Source organism: Mobula birostris, chromosome 19 (genome assembly GCF_030028105.1).
Source record: "Mobula birostris isolate sMobBir1 chromosome 19, sMobBir1.hap1, whole genome shotgun sequence".
In the NCBI taxonomy this organism is placed as follows: domain Eukaryota; kingdom Metazoa; phylum Chordata; class Chondrichthyes; order Myliobatiformes; family Myliobatidae; genus Mobula; species Mobula birostris.
In genome coordinates, this window is record NC_092388.1 from 65,314,785 (window position 1) to 65,327,438 (window position 12,654).

The window sequence follows — 12,654 nt, forward strand, 5'->3', positions numbered from 1 at the left end:
CACTCTAAATAATTTCTCCTTTGGCTCCTCCCACTTCCTTCAAACAAAAGGTGTAGTCATAGGCACTTGTACGGGTCCCAGCTAACCCAGCCTGTTCATTGGCTATGTGGAACAGTCTATGTTCCATGCCTACACCGGTGACTGTCCGCACTTTCCCTATGCTACATTGACGACTGCATTGGTGCTGCTTCCTGCACCCATGCGGAAATCGCCAATTTCATCCACTTTGCCTCCAACTTCCACCCAGCCCTCAAATTTACCTGGTGCATTTCCAACAACTCCCTCCCCTTTCTCGAGTTCTCTGTCTCTATCTCTAGCGACAGCTTATCTACTGATGTCTATTACAAACCCATGGGCTCTCACAGCTGCCAGGACTATACCTCCTCCCACTCTGTTACTTGTAAAAACGCCATCCCTTTCCCTCAATTCCTCCATCTCACCACATCTGCTCTCAGGATGAGGCTTTTCATTCTAGAATAAAGGAGATGTACTCCTTCTTCAAAGAAAGGGTCTTCCCTTCCACCACCATCAATGCTGCCCTCAACTACATCTCTTCCATTTCATGCACGTCTGCTCTTACCCCATCCTCCTGCCACCCTACCAGGGATAGGCTTCCTCTTGTCCTCAGCTACCACCCCACAGCCTCTACGTCCAGCACATAATTCTCTGAAATTTCCTCCATCTCCAACAGGATCACACAACAAAGCACATCATATGCTCCCCCTTACTTTCGGCTTTCCGCAGAATCTATCCCTCCATGACTCCCTTGTCCACTAGTCCTTCCCCACTGATCTCCCTCTTCGCACTTTTCTTTGTAAGTGGAACAAGTGCTACACATGCTCCAACACCTCCTCCTTCACAACCATTCAGGGCCCCTTCCAGGTGAGGAGACACTTCACCAGAGGGTCTGTTGGGGTCATATACTGTGTCTCTGCTCCCGGTGTGGCCTACTGTATATCGGTGAGATCCAACGTAGTTTGAGACACTGCTTCGCCAAGCACCTATGCTCTGTCTGTCAAGAAAAGCAGGATCTCCCAGTGGTCACCCATTTTAATTCCACTCCCCATTCCCATTCCAATATGTCTATCCAATAAGCCTCCTCCATTGTCTGCATGAAGCCACACTTAGACTGGAAGAACAACACCTTATATTCTGTCAGGGTACCTTCACATTCTCCCTCACACAGACACAGCTTCACACTCTTCCTCACACAGACACACATACACACTCTCACACACACATACACACCTTCACACTCTTACATACACACCTTCATAGTCTCACTCACAAATACACACCTTTACACTCTCACTCACTCATACACACCTTCACACACTCACACATACACACCTTTACACTCTCACTCACATACACACCTTCATATTCTCACTCACACATACACACCTGCACACTCTCACTCACATATACACACCTTTACACCCTCACTCACACCTTCACATTCTCACTCGCACTCACACACACACCTTCACACTCTCACTCCCACTCACACACTCCGTTACACTCTTACTCATACAAACACACCTTCACACTCTCACTCACACTCACATACCTTCACACTCTCACTCACACACACACACACCTTCACACTCTCCCTCACACACACCTTCACACCTTCACTCACACACATACACTTTCACACTCTCCCTCACAAACACACCTTCACACTCTCCCTCACACACACACCTTCACACCTTCACTCACACACATACACCTTCACACTCTCCCTCACACACACACCTTCACACCCTCACTCACACATACACACCTTCACACTCTCCCTCACACATACACACCTTCACACTCTCACATACACACCTTTACACACTCACTCACACATTGAAAAAGAAATTGGAAACAAGAAGGAACAAGGAAAGAGAATGGATGACTGTATTGATAGAGTGGGGAAGGCGAAATACCTTACAAAGATTGACCTGTTAAAAGGATATTGGTGTGTTCCTTTGACAGAGAGGGCCAGTGAAATCTCAGCGTTTGTCACACCTTCTGGGCTGTATGAATATAATGTTTTACCCTTCGGGATGAAAAAAAATGCTCCAGGGACATTTCAAAGAATGATCAATTCCATAATTAGAGGTTTAGAAAATGCAGGGGCTTATATCGATGATTTAGTGGTCTGGAATGACACGTGGGAAGAGCATATTGCAGCGGTAGAAAAACTATTTGACAGACTTTCCAAAGCCAATCTTACCGTGAACCTTGATAAAAGTGAGTTTGAACATGCTACTGTTACATATCTTGGCTATGTAGTAGACCAGGTCCAACTGGCTCCTGTACAGGCCAAGGTTCAAGCTATTGCTGAGGTTCCCGTTCCAACGGGCAAGAAAGCGTTGAGGAGTTTTTTGGAAATGGTTGGGTATTACTGACAGTTTTGTAAGAACTTTGCAGATATCGCTTTCCCCCTAACAAAACTCCCAGGGAAGAGTTAAAGATTTGTATGTAATGACCTTTGCCAGGAGGCATTTGAATGTCTGAAAACCATCCTGTGTTATCACCCTGTGCTAAAAGCACCTGATTTTCCAAAACTATTCTCTACAGCAACAGACGCTAGTGACGGCTGCTGGGTAGTATTGTTACAGAAAGGTGTGGATGACATTGAACACCCAGTAGCTTATTTCTCAAAGAAATTTAATGTGCATCAGAAAAATTATTCCACTGTTGAAAAGGAGTTGCTATCACTTATTCTGGCTTGACAACATTTTGAAGTCTATGTTTGTCCTGCCCGGAGACCACTTGTGGTTTACAGTCCGTTGGTGTTTCTAACTAAGATGAAGGATAAGAATAGAAGGTTATTAAATTAGATTAGATTATTAGATTATGAGGACACGCAGTCCTCTTTTATTGTCATTTAGTAATGCATGCATTAAGAAATGATACAATGCTCCTCCAGTATGATATCACAGAAACACAAGACAGAGCAAGACTGAAAAACTGACAAAAGCCACATAATTATAACATATAGTTATAACAGTGCAAAGCAATACTGTACTTTGATAAAGAACAGACCATAGGCACGGTAAAATGTCTCAAAGTCTCTCGAAAGTCCCATCATCTCACGCAGACGGTAGACGGTAGAAGGAAGAAAAACTCTCGCTGCCATGAACCTCCAGCGCCGCAAACTTGCCGATGCAGCACCCTGGAAGCACCCGACCACAGTCGGCTCTTGAGTTCGTCTGAAAGCTTCGAGCCTCCAACCAGCCCTCCGGCACCGAACACCGAGCAACATCTCTGCTGAGTGCTTCGACCTCGGCCCCGGTCACCAAGCAATAGGCAAAGCTGAGGATTTGGGGCCTTCCCCTCCAGAGATTCTCGATTGCATAGTAGCAGCGGCAGCAAAGCGGGCGTTTCAGAAGTTTCTCCAGATGTTCCTCCATACCTCTCATGTCTATCTCCATCAAATCAGGATTGTGCACGGTCCCCTACTTAACAAATACAGATATCATTCCGGAGCAGCCGCGCGCACTGCGTCGTCCCACCATCTTCTCCTCCCCTTGGAGTCTGATATTGCAAGAGTATGACTTAAAAATCAAACATGTGAAAGCTACTGACAACATTATAGCTGGTTGTTTATCTAGATGTTAAGTTAGAAACTGTACGCATTTTTGCTCTGTTATCTGATAATTAAACAGGTACTGCTTCAAACTTTGTAATTTACAGTTAAACTAAAATTTTGCCTGTGTCACAATTTTTTCTAAAAGGAAGGGGGTGTGACGGGGTCCTGAATTACCTCAATGAACTGTTTTGGACACTGAATGAGCTTTGTTGTGCCCACAGAAAAGGTGGGTTTTGGAGGATCGATCAGGCGGATCGATCAGTGGCTCTCACAGTGTGAAAAGGGTGTGACTGGTGGGGAGTTATTCATGTGTCCGACCCTCGTCTGGGTTGATAATTCCACCAGAGAAGAATAGTCCCCTTTGTTGTGGTCACAGTCGGTGACTTCTAAAGGAATTTGGAGGACAATGGGAAGATCAACAGCATGATCTCACCTGAAGAACCAAACACCTCTCCCTCTCCATCACTAATATATATAATCATTGCTAACCTGTTTGATATATCTGCATTTATATTACTGAATTGCGTAGTTACTAATAAATACCATTAGTTAATAGCAATACCGGACTCCAAAGTGTTTTCCATTCTGCTGGTTTCTATAAGGTGTTGTTCTTCCAGTCTAAGTGTGGCTTCATGCAGACAACAGTACGGGGTACATGACACATACACACCTTCATGCTCTCACTCACACATACACACCTTCACACTCTCACTCACACACACAGCTTCATATTCTCACCCATACTTGCACACCTTCATACTTACTCAAACATACACACCACACTCTCACTCACACATACACACCTTCACACTCTCACTCACATATACACACCTTCAAAATCTCACTCACACACACACACCTTCACAATCTCACTCACATCTACACACCTTCACACCCTCATTCACACATACACACATTCACACACTCACTCACACATACACAAATTCACATTCTCACTCTTAGATCCACACCTTCATATTCTCACTCACAGATATACATGTTCACACTCTCCCTCACTTATCAACAACTTCACACTTGTCATGGTCCTGTCTGTGAAATCTGCATTCCGGGTCACTGTCCAGTTCATTGATCCTTGTTCCAGGTTTTCCTGTATTTCCTTGTTCTATTGGGCACCTGATTCTCGTTTTGGGCTGATACATAAATATCTCTGCAAACCAAGGATTCCCTGCTGGACTGTTCCCCTCCACTCCCCATCTGAATCCCTGGAAGTTACTTTGGCAGTTTATCTCAACAGTTACTTAGCACTATTCTTCGTCTGTAACCTTCGTCCGTTACCTTCGCCTGCTACCTTGCCTGCGTCCTCTCCTGTATCGCCGTCTGGTTCAACCGCCGGAGTGAGACCGGAGCCTTATCATGCCAAGATAAGGAACAATCTTTCGTTTAGTTTGGAACTGTCTCTTTGTGTTCCTGTGTTTAGTGTCCTTGTCAAAGCAGAGTCGCAGCCCTAAGTCCTGTTCCCAAGGAGGGGTCCCGGCTCTGTGTTCGGTGTTCCTGTCTTCCAAGTTCCAGGCGGCGTGTTCCAGTCCTGTCCAAGTCAAGGCTTTGTGTTCTTGTCCTGTCCATGTGCCTCGTCCAGCCCAGTGCTGGAGATTCCTCGTCCTGTGCTGGATCGTTCCTATCTGAATCCTCGGCAGTTTACCTCGGCAGTCATCCCACCCCTGCATCCTAGAAAGGGTCCTGGCCCTGCACTCCAAGGAGGAGTCCCGGCTCCGTACCCAAGGGCCTACCCAAGCCGAGTCCAAGAGCCAAGTCCTGCCCTGGAGTACCTCACCCTGCCTTGTGCTAGAGTCCCCTCGCCCGGTCATGTAGCCATGTCCAAGAACCTCGCCCGGTCGTGTAGCCACGTCCAAGAACCTTGTCCTGTCCAAGTCAAGGCTTTGTGTTTTCATTCTGTCCATGTACCTCATCCTGTGCAGGAGTTCCACTCCAGTCCTGTAGCCACGTCTTGTCCTCGCCTAGATCCGGGGTCCGAGCCCGAGTCAAGACCCAGGTTCCGGGTCCCTGTCCAGTCTCTGGCTCGGGGTCGTAGCCCAGGCTCCTAGTTCCAAGTTCCTTGCCCTGGTCCCACTTTCCTAGTCTTAGTCCTAGCCCAGGCCCGGTGTCCTTGTCTCATCCAGGGCTTGTGTCCATGTCCAGTGTCATTTCTTCCTGACTCCCCTTGCTTTCTTGATAAACCTTGTCCTGTTCCCATACTTCAGTGTCTGTGTCTTGCATATGGGTCCACTTCCAGCACCCCCTTATGACAATACTCTCAATCACACTCACAACTTCACACTCTCGCTCACACACTCACACCTTCACACTCTTGCTCACACACTCATACCTTCACACCCTCACTCACACTCACAACTTCACACTCTCACTCACACAGTCTCGCTCACACACTCATACGCACCTTCATGGCATAAACTTCAATTTTTCAAACCTCCGTTAATATCCCCTCACCTTCCCCTTTACCATTCCCCATCCGTTTTCTCTCTCTCACCTTATCTCCTTGCCAGCCCATTGCATCTCTCTGGCGCTCCTCTCCACTTTTCTTTCTTCCATGGCATCTGTCCTCTTCTATCAGACTCCCCTTGTCCAGCCCTGTATCTTCACCAACCTCTTTAATACGTCCCCCCCCGGCCTTTAGGTTTCACCTACCACCTGATCTTTCTCTCTCCACTCCCTCCACCTTTTAAATCTACTCCTCAACTGTTTTTCTCTGGTCCTGCTGAAGAGTCTCGGTCCGAAACGTTGACTGTGCACTTCTCCATTGGTTCTGCCTTGTCTGCTGAGTTCCTCCAGCATTTTGTGTGTGTTGCTTGGAATTGCAGCACCTGCAGATTTTCTCTTGTTTGTTTGGAAGCAATAATGCAGACTCAAGTGTAACAATCAAACAAACTCTAGGCAACACACTCACATTCCTGCATGTGCAAACTCTCTCGTATTTGTGAGTCTGAAGCTCTGTTCACTCAACTACATTGACTTCCTGTTAAGTAAAACTTTGAATTTAAATAACCATGTTTTTACATCACTTCAACACTTAACCTCCTTCAATTCCACTAAAGCTTGAAGTCTCTTCAATCCTCCATTTCTGGTCTCTTGAACAGCTCTGAATCTGATCATGTCACCAGCAGCTGAGACGCCAAGCACTGACAAGCCACCAGGCTCTGGAATTCCTTCATTCATCCTCTCCACATCCTTTTTCCTCTTCTAAGAAGCACTTCAAAACCTTCACATTTGCCTGAGGTTTTGATCATCTGATCCAAAATCTCATTCTACACATTCTTCTGACATGCCTTAGTATGGGTTTGCTGTTGGAGGTGTTACTCTCGAGGTGCCTTAGTATGGGTTTGCTGTTGGAGGTGTTATTGTTCGGAGTGCTCTAGGAAAAACTAAACTGCTGAGTGTCACATTGAAATTATTAGTCAATGTTTACCTAAGGGTGACACAAAATAAAAATGAAGTAATCCTGCAAATAATTATTTATTTTAACTTGTTCTTGGAAGACTATTGGTGGGTTAAAATTAAAGCTATAAATCTAATAATGCCAATGTTCCTCCATTATACAATGCAGTTTTCAAGGAATCATAAGTATGGAAAGTTTACACCCCAGAGGTCCTTGCACACATTACAAAATAGCTTAGTCTTGAGCTGTGGAGTTTCCAACATCGCTGCCTCTCTCCCAGACGAGCTAAGTCTTTTTTACGATCGATTCGATATCGCCAATACTGAGCCCCTGAGGAGAGCTGCTGATGTAACCTGCAACTTGGTCATCTCTGGGACCGAAGTACGCAAGTGTTTCCGACGAGTGGACGGTCACAAGGCCGTGGGACCGGACAGCATCCCAGGGCGGGTACTCAGGATGTGCGCAGCACAACTGGCAGGTGTGTTCACAGATATTTTTAATCTCTTCCCTCTCCCAGTGCAGAGTGCCCTCCTGCTTCAAAACATCCACCATTGTCCCTGTCCCTAAAAAGACCAAGGTAATGTATCTGAACGACTGTCGCACTCACCTCAATAATAAGCAAATGCTTTGAGAGGCTGGTCAAGGACTACATCTGCAGCTTGCTACCACCCACTCTGGACCCCTACAATTCACCTACCGATACTGACGCAATAGCCACAGCTGTCCTTACACATCTGGAGAAGAAGGATGCATATGTGAGAATACTGTTCTTGGACTACAGCTCAGCATTCAACGCCATAATTCCCTCCAAGGTCAACAAGAAGCTCAGAGACCTGGGCCTTCACCCTGCCTTGTGTAGCTCGATCCTAGGCTTTCTGTCAGATCACTGGCAGGTGCTCAGAGTGGGCTCCCTCACCTCTGCCCCTCTGACCCTCAACATAGGTGTCCCTCAGGGCTGTGTGCTAAACCACCTCTTTACTCTCTGTATACCCATGACTGTGTCACCACCCACAGCTCCAATGTGCTAAATAAATTTGCTGATGACAGTACATTGATTGGCTTTATCTCAAATAATAATGAGGCAGCCTACAGAGAAGAAGTCATCACCCTGACACAGTGGTGTCAAGAAAACAACCTCTCCCTCGTTGTTGCAAAAACAAAGGAGCTGGTTGTGGATTACAGGAGGAATGGAAACAAGCTAACCCTATTGACATCAATGGATCTGGGGCTGAGAGGGTGAACAGCTTTAACTTCCTCGGCATTAACATCACCGAGGACCTCACGCGGTCTATACATACCGGCTGTGTGGTGAAAGAGGCACAAAGGCGCCTCTTTCACCTCAGACGGTTGAGAAAGGTTGGTATGGGCCCTCAAATCCTAAGAACTTTCTACAGGGGCATAATTGAAAGCATCCTGACTGGCTGAATCACTGCCTGGTATGGGAACTGTACTTCCCTCAACCGCAGGACTCTGCAGAGAGTGGTGTGGACAGGCCAGTGCATCTGCAGATGTGAACTTCCCACTATTCAAGGCATTTAAAAACACAGGTGTGTAAAAAGGGCCCGAAGGATCACTGGGGACCCGAGTCACCCCAACCACAAACTGTTCCAGCTGCTACCATCTGGGAAACGGTACCGCAGCATAAAAGCCAGGACCAACAGGCTCCGGGACAGCTTCTTCCACCAGGCCATCAGACTGATCAATTCATGCCGACACAACTGTATTTCTATGTTATATTGACTATCCTGTTGCACATAATATTATAAGTTACTATAATTGCACATTGCACATTTAGACAGAGACATAATGTAAAGATTTTTACTCCTCATGTATATGAAGGATGTAAGTTATAGAGGCAATTCAATTCATTTCCAGCAGAATCATTAGTCAGTACGTATTCAAATGCCTTTAAAATGGGATAAAAGCTCCTGTCTTCACAGCTCTCTCAGATGAGATCCACTTTCTAGTGAAAATATTTTGCCTCTATCCAGTTACTTTGAACCTGCACTTCCAGCACTTATCTAATTGTACTTACCATCCAGTAGTACTTACATGAGGAGTTCCCAACCTTTTTTATGCCATGGACCAATACCATTAAACAAAGGGGTCCATGGACCCTAGGCTGGGAACTCCTGATTTATATCCACTGTGACTAAATGCTTTGTGCAAATGGTGATGAAATATATCAACTCCTTCCTGAGAAGCAACTTGGTTATGCTCCAATTTGCTTCCCATCACAACAGGTCAACTGCAGATACCATTTCATTGGCTCCTCATTCAACCTCGAAATATCTGGTCAGTGAAGATGCCTACATCAGGATGCTCTTCACTGAATACAGCCCAGCATTCGATACCATCATCTCCTCAAAACTAATTAATAAACACCAAGACCAAGATCTTCATGCCTCCTTGTGTAAATGGATCCTTCATTTCCTTGTATGCAGGCTATAGTCAGTTTGGATTAGTGACAATATCTGCTCCACATCTCCATCAGCACAGGTGCACCACAAAGCGGTGTGCTTAGTTCCCTGCTCTACTCGCTCTGTAAGGCTAAGCATTGCTCCAATGCGATACTTAACTTTGCTGATGACTCTAAAGTTGTTGGCTGAATCAAAGGTGATGACAAATCAGCATATAGAAAGGAAATTGAAAATCCGGCTGAGTGGTGCTACAACAACAACCTCTCACTCAATGTCAGCAAGATCGAGGACCTGATTATTGACCTTGGGAGGGAACAGAAGGTCCCTGAGCCAGACATCATAGGGAGATCAGAGGTGGCGAGGTTCAGCAACTTTCATTCCCTCCCTTTTATTGCTTATTTATTTATTATTACTATTTTGTTTTCTTTTTGTATTTGCACGGTTTGTTGTCTTTTGTACATTGAGTATGTCAGTCTTGTGTGCAGTTTGTTATTGACTCTATTGCGTTCCTTGTATTTACTGTAATTGACCACAAGAAAATGAATCGTAGGTTTGTATTTGGTGACATGTATGTACTTTGATCATAAATTTACCTTGAACTCAGCTTGCCTGCCTGTTGTTTTCTGATTCAGTAATCTCGTAATTTTAAACTCCTGCTAGTTTTCTTCTCTGCCTTTGTTTCAGAAAAGAAACAACAAAACAAAACCCTATCCAATCTTACCATTTTGCTAAAGTTTTCCATTTTCCGGAACATTCTCGTAAATCTCAGCTGCACCCTTTCCAAAGCAAAAATATTATTCCTGCAATGGGGTGACTAGAACTGTATACTGCACTCATGCTGTGGTCAAATTAGTGCCACATGCAAAATGTATAATAAAGAACTGCAGATGCTGGAAATCTGAAATAAAAACAGAAAATGCTGGAGATACTCATCGGGACAGGTAGCATCTGTGGGAGAGAGAAACTGTTAACTTTTCATACCAGAGGACCTCCAGCTGCCTTTATTTTTCTTTTGTACACTGTACTGATAAAGTTTCTGCTAATAAAGAAAGGCATCCAATATATATATATATATTTTAGCTACCTTTTGAACTTTTTCTCACTGCAGCTGCAGCCTGCAGCCATCAGCACTCACCTCAGTGCTAAGCTGGGTTCTGCGGCTTGGCCTGCGGTCATTGGGCTCCTGGACCAGCAGCAGTGATCAACTGGCTGCATCACTGGACTTAATTTCAGGGACTCTGACTCTTATGTTCAGAGGATCATTCGCATGATTTGTTCTTTCTTTTTTGCACATTGGATGTGTGACTGTGTTTGTGCTGTGGGGTTTTTCATTAATTCTATTGTGTTTCTTTGTTGTGGGGCTGCCTGCAAGAAGATGAATCTCAAAGTTGTATATGGTGTACATACTTTGTATATGTAGAAGTTGTATATGGTGTACATACTTGGATCATAAATTACTTTGAACTTTTCCCTGTTATAGAACAGGAACAGACCCTTCCTCCCAGATGCCTGTGCCAAACACGATGTCAAATTAAACTAAATTTCTTCTGCTTGTACATGATGTCTGTATTTAAAAAACGCCCACATTAAACTTTCCTTTAAACTCACCTCCCCACTCACCTAAAATACATGACCTGTAGTATTTGACATCTCTTTCTGGGGAATTAAAAGATTTGGACTACCTTTGCCTCGCATAGTTTTATAAACTTCTATCTTGTATGCCGGTAGCCTCTGGTACTCCAGAGAAAACAACCCTCTCTTGTCCAGTCTCTCCTTACAGCTAACCTTCTCTAATTCCGTCAGCATCAGCTTTTGCACATTTTCCAAAGCCCCCATATACTTCTTGTAATGGGCGACCAGAATGACAAACAACATTCCAAGTTCAGCCTTACCAACGCTCTATACAGCATCCATTCCCGTCTTCACATCAATCAACACATTTCCATGGATGGATAAATACCGCGTATCTCCCCTTCACTCTTTGATTCAGATGTAAGGTCTCGCCGATTGGCCATTCCTCTCCCCACCCCACCACAGATTCAGCCTGTCCCGCTGAGTTCCTTCAGCACCATATCTGTGGCACCAGGACTGCCTGCAACATTTAAACCCTCATCCAAGAAAGGCTGTATGCAAAGTCGTCCGAATTCCCGCCGGGAGCCGCGCTCAACGAGTGGGTGTGTGTGCGGAATCTCTAAACCCTGTCTTCTCCACACCAGAAAAACTATCCACGATGACTTTGGAATGAAAACTCTGACAGGAGTTGGGTGAAATGCTTTTTGTAAAACAGAACTGCAGCAGTTGAACACGGGGTTCTAGCAAGAGTTAAGTATTCCCAGGGCAGATGTGAAGTTGGAACTGTCTGATAAACCGTAGTCCCAAAATCAAGTTCACAGACCTGGAAGGAGGTGCCCGCCACTGAGCCGATGACGAACAGTCACAATCCCTACATCTTCAGCTCACAGACCAGTTTAACAGCAATAGAAAGAAGATTTTTACAAACTTTCTAAAGTTTCAAAGAAAAATCTAACGCTCTGCAGAATAGGATTAAACGTAGAATCTAATTTAGCATGTCCACCGAGACAATGAGTGAACAGATTGGACACAAAGTTACAGCGAACCGAGTGGGTGAGGCCGGGGTGGGGCGGGTGGGGGGAAATGCTGGCGTTACCTGAGTCTGACAGAAGACGCTGAGGAATCGCTTCCGGACAAAGTTAGCTTCGGAACCCCGGCTGCCTTCCTTTTATACATAATCGAAAGCCAGCCCCCATCTCCGCTTCCGATCCTGTGCCTGACCACACTCTCTAATCGTGACCATATGGCTTGACAATGCGAGGGAAATAGAAGTTAGTAACGTAGAAAAGAACAGCGCCGGAGCAGGTCTTTCGGGCTATGGCAAACGCGACGCGACGCCGAATTAAAATAAATCTCTTCTGCCCGCAGATGCGCCATGTCCCCAACCCATGCAAGCTCATGGTGGCGTGCTCTTGACTGCTTTCCTTTAAGGTGCCATCGGCTCCATCACTACGGGCGGGAGAATGGCATCCAATTTCACTGTACCTTTTCGTGCTGCCGCTTCAAATGGTCACAACCATAATCCCCTATTTTACTACTCGACTGTCAGGTGAGAATCTCTAGATTCACAGGACCAGAACTCTCTTCCTCCTGAATGTTCTGTAAGGACTCCAGTTGCCCCTCAAATGTGGTCAGTTAGAAGCACTTGGTAAATCGGCTTC

At 45.5% G+C, this 12,654-nt stretch overlaps 1 protein-coding gene across 2 annotated transcripts in view; it reads right to left on the reverse strand.

Annotated features, from left to right (window-relative positions):
* Nucleotides 1-12,185, reverse strand: part of LOC140212660 (coagulation factor XIII A chain-like) — a 154,572-nt gene extending 142,387 nt beyond the window's left edge. Inside the window, exon 1 of one of the 2 annotated variants that reach the window (XM_072283751.1) lies at nt 12,090-12,185. The gene's annotated coding sequence lies outside the window, so the exon portion shown is untranslated. The remainder of the gene's footprint in view (nt 1-12,089) is intronic. The other variant, XM_072283752.1, reaches the window with a different exon arrangement.
* Nucleotides 12,186-12,654: the final 469 nt, after the last annotated feature.